This window comes from Octodon degus, unplaced genomic scaffold (genome assembly GCF_000260255.1).
Source record: "Octodon degus isolate 3935 unplaced genomic scaffold, OctDeg1.0 scaffold00200, whole genome shotgun sequence".
NCBI lineage: Eukaryota > Metazoa > Chordata > Mammalia > Rodentia > Octodontidae > Octodon > Octodon degus.
This window is the reverse complement of record NW_004524776.1, coordinates 1,465,392-1,477,970: the sequence shown is the minus strand read 5'-3', so window position 1 is coordinate 1,477,970 and position 12,579 is coordinate 1,465,392. Positions and strand designations below refer to the sequence as shown.

Sequence of the window (12,579 nt, the reverse complement as noted above, 5' to 3'; positions counted from 1 at the left end):
GTTTAGTTTTGTCAGAGATGGGTGTTCCATTGTTATTCAAATATTGTAGGTGTGTAAATTCAGCAAAATAATCCAATATAGTCCACTAGTCCATAATGTAGTGGGTTATCTGCAGGACTGGCAATACATAATTACTATTTATGTTATGTGTTTAAGAACATTACTCTGAGAAGGAGTCTATAGGACTGCCAAAGAGGTACAGGACACAAAAAGGAATAACTCTCAGTAACTAGCTCTCCTCCTTTAAACAGAAGAGAAAGGATAAAAAGATATGCCTCCATACCTCATATCCACCATCTAGGTAGATATTATGATAAAACTAACAGTGCTACACAAATGAAAAGCCAAGTGTAAAAATCAACCTCTCCCATTGTTGTGGTTTCAGGGTTTTTTTTTCCCCAGGGGAAATTAAAATACAGGACACATTTTATAATATTTTATAAGGAATCATCTGAAGAATTATATACAAGTGTAGATAACACTGCCTCTCACCAGTCCAGCTGGAGGCCTGGGGCCCACAACAAAGTCTCGTGTAGGTCCGCTTCATGGAGCTGTGCTGGCAAGGCCCACAGGCCAAGGGTGGAAGCTAGAAAGTCTATGCCAGCGGATGAAGGATCTGTGCCAGCAGGCTGTGAGATCTGAACTGGAACCAAGAAGTAACACAAAGTAAGAACCAGAGTTCTCTCAAAAGAACCACAGCCATCCTCAGCAACAGTGAGGTCCTAAGTTCCTCCAGTGATAAGGAAAGCAGAGTTCTTATCAGGAAAGACAATGTGACGAGCTTGTCCAGGACACTGAGCGGTGGACCATCTTCCCTTCTGGAGCCAGGAAGCGATGCTCAAGATGAGGACCAAAGCCCCTCTGAAGCTCACTGAGAAAGCCAGCATGACAAGGTCCTCCAGCAGAGTAGCCCAATGGAACTAGCAGCTTCCAACAGCTCCAACAGCTTCTCCAAACAGAACCCCTAACATCCTTTTTTTGTTGTTTTTAGCAGCTTCCTTTTGCCTTTATGCTGCTGGCCACAATTCTCAGGTGGGGCTCCTGCACGCAGTACCATGCTAGTTTAAGTCAGCTGAGTGTAATAAGTTGAGCACCAGTTAGAAATCCACTATGCCCATCTACCCACCCACCCATCTACCCACCCACACCAAAATATATGTCCCATGACTTTGTTGATTTCATTCTTGCTTCCCAGAGTATGTCAAAGCCATATTCAGCACATTATTGGCACTCAATACACATTTATGGAATGAACAAATAAAGGATGGAAGATCCACATGTGGTCACAGAGGAAGCAGAGAGACAGCCATGGCATCTGAACTGTCCCTTGTGATGGCCACATGTGGCTTTCTGGGGTTGAGAAGGAGAAGGAGGCAGACGTTCCTGGCTTTATGCCACAGTTCACCTCTGTAACACACCCTCAGAAGCCACTGGGGCTCAGAAGTCTATCTCTGTCAACCAACAAGTTTTCTCCACTGCAGAGCCAAGATGGCAAACTCTACAAAGCTGCTACCATACGTTACAAGGCAATGAGAGGAGCTTTGGGGAGGGGACCTGGAGCTCAGGTAGGTCCTGGGGGCTGCAGCGGCACCCAAGTGACTCCCAGGACAGAGGCTCTGGCTTGTGCTGGGAGGCTCTCCAGGTTCCCTCTCTCATGTGGACAGGGGTTCAACAAGTCTCAGGGCCTTGGGGGATACTGATGGCAACACTCAGACACATCTGCCCTTCAAATGGTGGATGCTTTCACACTGGTGCTCCTCAGCCTATGACTAAATGCATTCCCTGATGCACCGGGAACAGTTCTGTGAACTCCTCTGGCCTCAGCAGACAACACTTGCTTCATAGGACTAGTTAGGAGGTCTTGAAGGCCTCAGACTGTTATTCCTAGCTTCAGGAGAGAGGAGGGGCCCTTTTGAAAATTCCCAGAATGTGTCAGCAAAGCTGAGGGCTGCTAGATAAACAGTGTATGGTTTCTCTCTTTGGGAACATCCTATTTTCCATTTGACTACTGCCTTGAAAGTGTCACTTCCCCAGGACACACAGGCACAAGCACTCACACTCACACTTGAGACTGTTAGCAACAAGCTCCACTCTGGAGACTTGGGCAGCAGCTGAAGCACGGCAGGGCCATCTGAGCAGTGAGGAGAGAAGAGTGCAGACTGACCCCACCACTCCCGGGCTCACCTCTTCCCAGCCGGTGGATGCCATAGCAAAATGTGTCAGAAAAGTGGTGGGAAAGCAGAACTGGATGCAGCCCAGCTCTCTTCTGTAGCAGACGTCAGAGGAGACAAAGAACAGGACAGTGTGGCAGTGGCCACAAGAAATGCAGCAAACTCACTTTAGTCAGGGACTCTTAGTCTGGGAACAAACTTCAGTGTCAATTTTAGCTCTTTGGTTTTCCCATAGTTTGTTTATTTGCACTATTCAAATAGAGCATGCAGGCACTACTAAGAGCTAAAGTGCTATTGTGCCCCCCACCAAATGCATAGAGTGAGGTTCTTAACGCCAGGATCTCAGAGCATGATTGATTTGAAACAGTCTTTGCAGAGGTGATTAAAAAACCAAGGTCATGAAGGTGGCCTTAGTCCAACATGAAGAGTACACTTATAAGAGTGAGTTAGGACACAGACATGGAAAATAAAGGCTGAAGACACAGGAAAAAGGTGGTATGGGCAAGCCAAGGACAAGGGCCTCAGGAGGAATTGTCTTAGTCAATGGAGTAAAACACCCAACACCCACAGTAAGTGAGGAGGAGAGGTTTATTTTATTTTGGCTTACAGCTTTAGTGAGTTCATTTTGTGGTCAGCCAGATCCAAAGCAAAATTGGCATGGTAGAAGGGCCTGCCAGAGAAAAGCTGTGCACATGGCAGCCAAGAGTCAAAGAGAAAACAGACAATCCAGGGAAAAGAACTCACATCTCTAGGTCATGGACTCAGTTACCCAGCTCTTCTGACCAGGCCTGCCTGCTAGCAGTACTATAGCTGTGTCTTTTCTTTTCTTTTCTTTTCTTTCTTTCTTTCTTTCTTTCTTTCTTTCTTTTTTTCTTTCTTTCTTTCTTTCTTTTTGTATTTTGGGGAAGGGTCTACAGGGTGTTTGGGGTCTCACTACTAGATCAGACTTATAGTGATCCACCTGTTTACAGTCTCCCAAGAGCTGAGAATACAGGCATGCACCACCACACCCAGTCTCAATTGTTGTCTCAGCACACCCGGGAGGGGGGGGGGGCAGCATGGCAAGTCCAGGGATCGAACCCCCAGGCCCTGCACCTGCTTGCAGGCTCTTTAATCCGCTGAGCTATTTGGCTGGTCCTAGCCATGTCTTTAGTGGATTAATCTACAGATAAAAATGATGCCACTATGATCCATCACCTTCCAAAAACTCTGCTTCTTGTGCCCATAGAGTTTTGGGAGAACATTCTAGATCTAAACTATGACAGAAATCAAGCTTGCTAACACCTTCATATCAGCCCTCCACCCTCCAGGATGAGAATATTAATATCTGTTTTTGAAACCACTCAGTATGCGGTCATTTGTTGGAAGCCCTGGAAAGTACATCAGGCACCCTACAAAAGAAGTACAAATGCACGCCCTATCAATGAGATTATGCAGCCAAAGAAGTGCTTCCCTTGCTGGGAGCCTCCAGTCAATTTGGTAATTTCTGAAGTTTAGTACCTAAAGGTAAAATCCCAATTCACCTATCCTAGTTTCAACTGTGAAATTAAGCAGGAATGTAATTAAAATCTGTTTTTAAGATCTGCATTTTTGTCCCAAATGCCTTTTCCACAGGCGTCCTCTGAAGGTGTCTCAGATACTGGCGACTGAAGGGGCAGAAACAGCCTTCTGCACACACCTGCCCTGAACTATTAATGCTTGAACCTTAGGACACTGCTATCCTTTCAGAAATTCCAGCAGATTCTGAGCCTCAGCTGTGGTTGTTTCCATTCTATAGATGGGAGTCAAAGCATTGGACAAATAGTAACTCAAGACATTGTTTTCCAACCCTGGTGGTTGGCTCACTCTAGTGCATGCCTAAATCTGGTGTGTGTGTGTGTGTGTGTGTGTGTGTGTGTGTACTCAGATCCTGTTGCATGCATGTGTGTGTCCCTGTGTTAAAAATACTCACCTAATATGCAATGTATTAATTATTGTAAACATCCTACTAACCTGTTTTGATACTTTTTCATTGCTATTTTATCTTTTTTTCTCATTAAAATGAATACAAATCATAAATAAATAAAAGGTAACAAAGTATGAAAAAAAAAAAAAAAACACCCAACTGGTGTCCCATTTCCAGTCGTGGTCCTTCCGATTTCTCTTCCACACTGTTCCAGAGGATGCTCTATAAGTAGTTTCTGACCTTGTCACTGTCATATTAAAACTTTCTGGAGACTCCTCACTGCCTTTGAGGTACCTTACATGCTAAGCATGTCCCAGGAGACCCTATATATATATATAACCCTAGTCCTCCAATCTGGCCACATCACCTTTCACTCACCTTTCCCACTTACCTTCTGAAACTGCAATCCCTGGTTCCTACATCTTGCACTATATTGTCACCTTTGACCTGGCTGTCTCCCCATGTGAGTATTGGCTTGGTGACAATGGAGTCTATGTCTTGTTCTCCATTATATCTCCAGGACTGAGTTCGGTGCATGGTGTATAGCAGATATTTATTGAATAGTGGTTTAAGTGAATGTTGAATAGAAGCTAAATGTATGCACAGGACAAGAGAAAAAAGTGCCATCCTGCTCCTAAGTTTGGGCATTTTCATTAGTATTGTGATGGATTAACTAATGGTTAACTTACAATACCAAACTGAACTCAGTCATCATGGTTCTGGATGTGGAAGGCCCTGAGCAATGTAACAGCATAAAAGGAGAACAGAAGGGGAAAGTGGTGCTGTTGATTCTCCTGGAGAAGCTTCTCATGCTGGTTTTCCTGATAGGAACTCAGCTGCTCTCATCATCAAAGGAGCTTGAGTAGTTGCTGTCCCTGAGGATGGCTGTGGTCTCTTTGAAGGAGCTTTGGTCTTTACCTTGAGCATCACTTCCCTGCTCTTGTGCAGAATTCACAGCCTGGTTACACAGTTCCTTCACCTCACTGTCACAGACTTTCTAGGTTCTACCTTTGGGCCTTCCTAGAGCAAATCCTTGATAAAGACTTGCGTGAGACATTGTTGTGGGCTCTAGGACTCCAGTTGGACTCATGGAAGAAGTTTACCTTTGCCTGAAGGTAAACTTTTGCCTGAGATATAGTTAATGTATATCTTTCAAGAAAAATCTCCATTTTAGAATATACCTATAGTAGTCAACATTGGTAAGGGAATAGATTTAATACAGGACATATAATTTATAGGATTTTTCTTGGCTATACAGATATACTTATTTTTTTAAGAGTAAAAATAGAAAGGAAGGAAGGAAGGAAGGGAGAAAGAAGAAAGAAGAAAGAGAGAGAGAGAGAGAGAAAGAGAGAGAGAGAGAGAGAGAGAGAGAGAGAGAGAGAGAGAAAGCAAGCAAGCAATATAGAATTTCACTAAATAAAATTATAGAAACTCACCAATGATGTTTATATTGCATATTGTTGTCTTCAAATTAGTTATTCAGAATACCAAATATGAGCATGAAAAATTGATCCAAAAGTTATAAAATCTTAAAAAGGAGAGAAAAATAGTTAAGGATGAGTATGTGCTTCCTCTCTTTTACTTTCAGGTAAATCCCATTTCCATGGGCTCTAGGCCTCCAACTGAACTCATACAGGACTTTGCCACAGAGTCTAGGCTCGTGGCTGGATTCTTTGGGTGTTTAGTGTGTGGACAGATCTCCTGCATGCTTCTGCATCTGAATTTTGAGTTCTGGGCATTTTTCCAGAAGACCCGAAAACATCATACCACAATGTCATATATACACCATGTGTACAACAATGCAATTTGTCATAACTAAATCTTGGAAACAACCCAAATGCCCATCAACTGAGGAATGGATAAAAAGATATGATCTTTTTATACAGTGAAGTATTACTCAGTTATAAGGAAAGATAAACTCAAGACTTTCATAGCTAAATGGATGCAACTAGAGCCTATGCTCATAAGTGAAATAAATCAGACTCACACATGTAAACATCCTATTGTGTCCCTAGTGTAAGGGCCTGAAAGAGAAAATAAAATGTGAAGGATATAATAGACACTGTAAGAGGGAAAGAGACTCTTCAAAGAGAAGGAACAACTGGAATGAAAGAGAAGAGAGAAAAAAGAAGAAAGGGAAAAAGAAATATATACAGAATAGCATGAATAATTGTACTACTGATTTCTGCTGGTCTCTTGAAAGGAATAGTTAATGATTAATTTTTTCTTTTCTCTCCTTTTTAATTTTTTATAATTTTTGACCAATTTTGCTTGCTTATATCTGGTAATCTGAACAACTAATTTGAAAACAACAATATGCACTATAAAAAACATTGTCAAATTCCCATTATTTTGTTTAGCGAAATTCTATACCATTTCTATTCTTTTTATTATTTTTATTCTCTTTAAAAAGCAAAAACAAATGTATCTGTACAGATGAAAAAATCCTACAAATTATGTGTCCTGTATTAAATCAATTCCCTTGCAAACCTTGACTACAACTGATATATTCTAAAAAGGAGATTAAAAAAAGATATATGCTGACTGTATCTCAAGCAAAAGTTTACCTTCAGGCAAAGGAACTAGCACACCTTACTCCAGTGGAACAGTTATTTCGTTTCCCCCAGGGATACGGATAAGATCTGCTTTGACATCATCCCTGTTTGCTATAAAGTTTTCTGATTCAACAATGGAATTCATGTAAGAGCAGAGAAAGACAGGTGGGCTGAAACAGCTCAATTGAGTCTCACTGGAAATTTTGCTTTACAAACATGTTAGTTTGCCAAAAAGTAAGAGTTGAGTTACCAACCAAGCATCTGTCATTCATGACTACTTAGGCAGCAGCTCCCTAAAGAACCTGATTCTACTGTGGACACCCTTCCTTTCACCTTGCTGTTGAGATGCTGTACTGGTGATCTCATAAGCAATTTGCAGAAAAGGAAGAAAAAAACTAGATGAACATAGTCAACCATTTGAAGGAAACCTCCCACAAATTGTATATAGCACTTTCTCCTTATATCCTTATATCCATTGGCTAAAACTTAGAAACACGGTCACACCTTGCTCCACAGAAACCTAGGAGGTCAAATCTTTACCTGGTGGCCAATGCTTCACTCCAAGAAACAAATCCATTCACTCTGAGAGACAGAAAGATTGGGTGGGTGAGGGGTTAAATCTGGTAAGCTAATCCCTTGTTCAGCATCCTCAGGTATTCAGGGACATTCCCCTGCTGCCCAGCTTATACCTAGTGTCAGATTTCACAGAAGTCCCTGGCATGTGTGACAAAAACAAGAAGTAACCACACTGCATTCCAAGACTTCTAGGACCCAGTGGTGTATGACATGAGCCACTGACGGCAAAATTAGAAAACCGTCAACCTTCCCTCCAAGCCTCACCACCTCTTCGCCTCATCTCTCCCCACTCTATTTCTCTTACACCACATTATTTGAAGCTTGAGAAGATTTAAGTCTAATGAAAATATCACTAACCCTGGTACAGAAGACCAAGGTTTGAATCTCAGGTAAGCCACTTACTAGCTTTACAGACTGAAACATTTAACCTGTTTGTGTCTCATGGTCTCATCTGTAAAATGGGGATTACAAAATTACATGAGATTGCTTTAGACTAAGTGGCTCATTGCAAGGGCTCAGGGAACAGGAGCAGCTATTATCACCTTGCTTCTCTCTGTCACTGAGGTCACAGCTGCCACCTTCTGCATAATTACTCAATAAATAGAGTTTATTAAAAGAGTCTCCATCCCAGAGCTAAGCCACATGGTTTCCAGAGAGTCAATACATTAAGCCTTTCAGCATAAGCAGACAGGCTGTAAATAAAATTAGACTCAAGGACAGTCCCAGATAGAGGGGATCTCTGTACACCCTGACTGGTCTTTTCTTCCTGTTTGTTGCTGTTATCTCTACTGTTCTTAACAGCAACAGCTGTCATTTATCAAATGCTCCCTCTGTGCTGAGCACTATAATTTTTAATCCCCACATGAGTCCCCTGGGTACGGCTTTCCCATGCCTTTTTCACTGACGTGAAAACTAAGCTCAAAAGTGGGCAGTAATTTGCCAGAAGCCACCCAGACCTGTACTGATATTTGGGTCCAACTCTAAATCAGCACTTTATATTTGCTCATTTGTTCCTTTTTATATTTTTTAATGTGAAAAAAAACTCCTCAAAGCAATAGAAGAAAAAAAAAAAAAACACTGGTCACATCACTTTTTCTTCTGAAGTCTATAATGAAAGACTAAGTAAAAACTATCCCTGAGCCACTCCCCTCAGAGATAATAACTGTTAGCAGATACTCTTCATGCTTGTGAAGTTTAATATGCTTTAACTTGTCATCTTGGCTTTTAAACATGTCATTTCAAACAGGAGGGACTAAGACTGCTGTGTTTCAACCTGCAGGAGAAAATGACTTCCACTCTGTATTCTGGCTTCTGGGAGAATGCTGTTTTCATCCATTCATTCAGTCAGTCATTCCTTCATTCATTCAACAAACATCCACCAAGCACCTCCTCCTCACTAAGAACTAGCTATGTGTTTACAATACTAAAATGAGTAAGACTTGTGTTTTGTCTTGGTGGACTCACCTACCTAAACCCATCTCTTTTTTATAAGTTGAAAAGATCTATAAACAGATGAGGGCCAAAAATAGGGAGTGTATCTAGGAACATTGGATGTGCAAATTAGAAAACTGTCAGCCTCTGTGAGGCAATGCTTAAGTTCAGAAAGAGAGGCTGCACTGACGGTGGATCATTCCAAGCAGAGGTCTCAGATGTGGCAGGATGTCATGGAAGTGTGTGGGAAAGCTGGAGGCATAGGGCTAGAGAAGGAGTCCTGGCCTGGGATAACATTCTTAGCTCTTCACAACGCAGCTGCCATTCTGATCAGCTGGAAAGCCTCTCATTCAGGAAAGGAGATGGATGTTCAACTTGGGGAATGTGAAAGAACCAGAGAGATGCCAACATTTAAAAATCCATCATCAGGGATTTTGCTTGGTAATTTAAAACTGAAATGCCGATATGCTGTGCAAATGAGCCTGAGCACATCGGTCTAGGCTAAAGAATTCTATCAGAAAAGATCATATATTGGCATTTTCCAATTATACAAAGTGTCCAGAGTAGGTAAATCCATAAAGACAGAAAGTGGACGAGTGCATGGGGTGTTGGGAGGAGCTGAGGCATGACTGTTAATGGGCGCACAGTGCTTGTTTTTGACAAATACAGTTAGCACAACAGTCAAGGCATAAAGCATATTTATCACCTGAAAACCATCGTTTTTCCTAGAGGACCATCCCCAGTGTTTCTTTCATCAGGCATGATGTTCACCATTTGAGAATTTCACGTATTGGGAGCCTCACAAATGTCTTCCTTGTGTGTGATACCTGGGGACACTCACAGGGTGGCATGGCTTTTTATGTTTTATCTCCAAGGGTCTGTGGGACAATAGACTAACATCCCTTCCTAGGAGTCCCCTGTCTCTCTGGGATAGAGCCAGCTATGATCTGTTCTCATCCACCTCAGACACTAAACACTGGACAGGATTTCCCCAAAGCTTCCCAAGGCTCCCTGTAATGCTTGATAGATTGTGCAACTTGAGAAGTTAAAAGCTTAATTAAATTGGCTCAGTATTTCCACACCCCAGCATATAGAGGCCCCACCCTCGGGTAGCTTATCACTTAAAAAAAGGGAAATGAGGAAGGGCAGAGGGTTCCATTCTTCAGAGGAGCTCCAGTCTTCACAGTCAGCTTGGACATCATCTCCTGGCATCCAGCACAGACTCTCCGGCTTCCACCTTGGACCCTTCAGTCTTCTGGTATAGATCCATCAGTCTTCCATTGCAGGCCCATCAGCCTCCTGATACAGACTTGCACAGAACACTACAGTGAGCTCCAGACCTCGGACTGAATCCTTCAGTCTCCAGTGTGCAGACACCCTCGGCACGCTTCCTCATCTGACTCTGTGGCTGACTGCCAGAAGCCAGTCTTGTAATTTTGCTGAATTCAAACACCTATAGTATTTAGATGCCAATAGAATACCCACCTCTGACGTGACTAAACAAAAAAAAAGGGAATACAAAGGAAAGATAAATTTGTATTTATATATACAAAATAGTTAGGATAGATATACAGCTACTTTCACTTAATTCAATGAGAAGAAAAAATTGTACCAACAGCGTTTGGACAGGATAGCCTGTCTGCTTCTTGTACTATGGATAATCACTAAGAAGATAACAATATACAATGTATTGATGATCAAAACTGTCCTATTAATCAGCTTTGAAACTGTCTCATTCATATTTGTTTTTTCAATAAAATAAAAATAAAAACAGATGGCAACCACAGTTACCTCCCTTCCTGCAGGTGTTGTCGGAGGGGATAGGAGTGCCATCCACAATCCTTCTGATCTTCATTCCCGAGTGAGTGAGCAAGCACTCCGAGGGCTGACTGTGCACCAGGCCTAGGAGTCTTAGTCCTGTTTCCACCTGTGGTCTGGAGTTTGATATGCAGGGCAGTGATGCCCAACTCCTTGCACCTCTGGGCCACATCCTGGGCAGCCAACATGGCAGCAGATGGGGAGAATTCATCTCAATCAGGCTTCACCTTCATCCCACCAGTCATGAGACAGATGATTTCCTTGCCAGAGAGATCAGTGACAAGGACAAAAGTACCATTGAAGGATACAAAGATGTGACAGACACCAAATATATTCTCTCCTCCAGCCACCTGAAGACCTGTTCTTCCTTCTTTTCCTTCCCCTTGTGAGGTGCCATTTCTGCGGGTCATCTCCAGACTTGGCTACTGGAAAAGTGAACCCTTCTGTTTTAATCTGAGAGTGTCATGCACCATAGGGATGCTTGCACCTTGAGTCACCTTTCTGGTTCCAGTTTTAGAAATTCATACAGCAGCTGATCTTAGCCCATTTTCCAGACAGAAGGTGTCATGCTGATGGACTGTAGTAGATAAATAACTTCTCCCTTACTTCTGTACTTCATCAATGCTATTACTATGAGGCTGAGCTACACAGTCAGTGGGCGTGGCTCAAGACTGGTCCTTATGGTCTTTGCAACATCCTCCTGAGAGGCTGGTTCAAGCTATTACCCTGAGTATTCAGAAGGGATCCCATCCCAATCATCCTAGATGCCTTATCATATGTATTCACAGGGGTATTTGCTTCCTCTCCACCCTCCTCCCAGAACTCTAAGTCTTAGAGGGCATCTATTTGGCCTCTACTTCATCCTTGATGCCTACAGTATCACTTCAGACACAGGAGATGACCAGTAAGCATGGGTTTTCAAAGTTACTGAAGAGGAAGAAGGAAGTAAAGGAAGGGAGGGAGGAAGAAAAGAGGAAGGGAGAAAGGAAACTACAGATCATATTATGAGTTCTATAGCATTGGTAAGAAAATAAAATTTGATTAAGCAGCACATCAAGTTCTGTTGTACCTACACTGTGGAGTGGGTTGGGTCCCCAAAATGATACTTATGTCCAAAACCCTGGTGAATATGTTCTGATTTGAAAATAGGGCCCTTGAAGATATAATCAAGCAAATATGAGAACATACTGGAGTAGGATGGGCTATAAGCTCAACATGACTAATGTCCTTAAAAAACAGGAGACACAGAGACATACAACAGAATCCCACCCATGTAATGAAGGAGGCAGAAGTGGAGTGGGGAGTCTTCAGTCAAGGAACAACCACCAGAAAGGAGACAAAGGCAGAGCAGGGTTCTTCCCTAGAGCCTTCTGAGAGCCTCTAGGCCTGCCAACGCTATGATTGTGGATGTTGTACCTCCAGAAACATGAAAGTGTATGTTTCTGCTGTTCTGCTGAGTTGGCTAAGAAACAAGTGCATCCACCCATCCTTTGGGATTGTAATTTCCTTGTCTGATTCCCCTAACAATGTCACATGCGATGGCTGATTGACCTCAGGAACTCCAGTCCAAGGGCAGCACCAGGCCCGCAGAGAGCTGGTGCTTAGTCTCCATTTGCTGAGGAGATGGGGTAGGAGAGGTGGCAGGGACTACAAAGGTCTTCTGGGCCTCTCTAGCACTAGTAAATTTTTCAGTCTCAAGGACACTACCCCTGCCCATAATCAGAAATGTACTTTCTCCTCCCCCAACAATGGAACTGAAGAAATTATCCTGCGTATTTGGGAGGATCAGCATCTTGAAAACTAACTCACTTCTTTTCTGACCTGAGCCCTCACCTGACCACCCCTGAGCTGTAGACGACATCATCACTGACCCAGCCTCTGTCCATCACAGGCCTCCAAGTACACAGTGAGCAGGACTGCTTCTAAGAACAAGGTTTGCAGGTGATGGTGCCACACTGAAAGTCACAGCCAATTTTTACAAAGCAAGCTCCAATTAGCAGTCTTGGTTACTTGTTTCATCTCCTGCCTGTACATTTTCCACTTGTGCTGTTTTTATTGATGTCACTGCTATGACCATCTC

At 42.8% G+C, this 12,579-nt stretch overlaps 2 pseudogenes; one reads left to right on the top strand and one right to left on the bottom strand.

Annotated features, from left to right (window-relative positions):
• Window positions 1-3,821, top strand: part of LOC105743984 — a 43,913-nt pseudogene extending 40,092 nt beyond the window's left edge.
• Window positions 3,822-6,711: 2,890 nt separating this feature from the next.
• On the bottom strand, window positions 6,712-10,896 carry LOC101584125 (annotated as a pseudogene).
• Window positions 10,897-12,579: the final 1,683 nt, after the last annotated feature.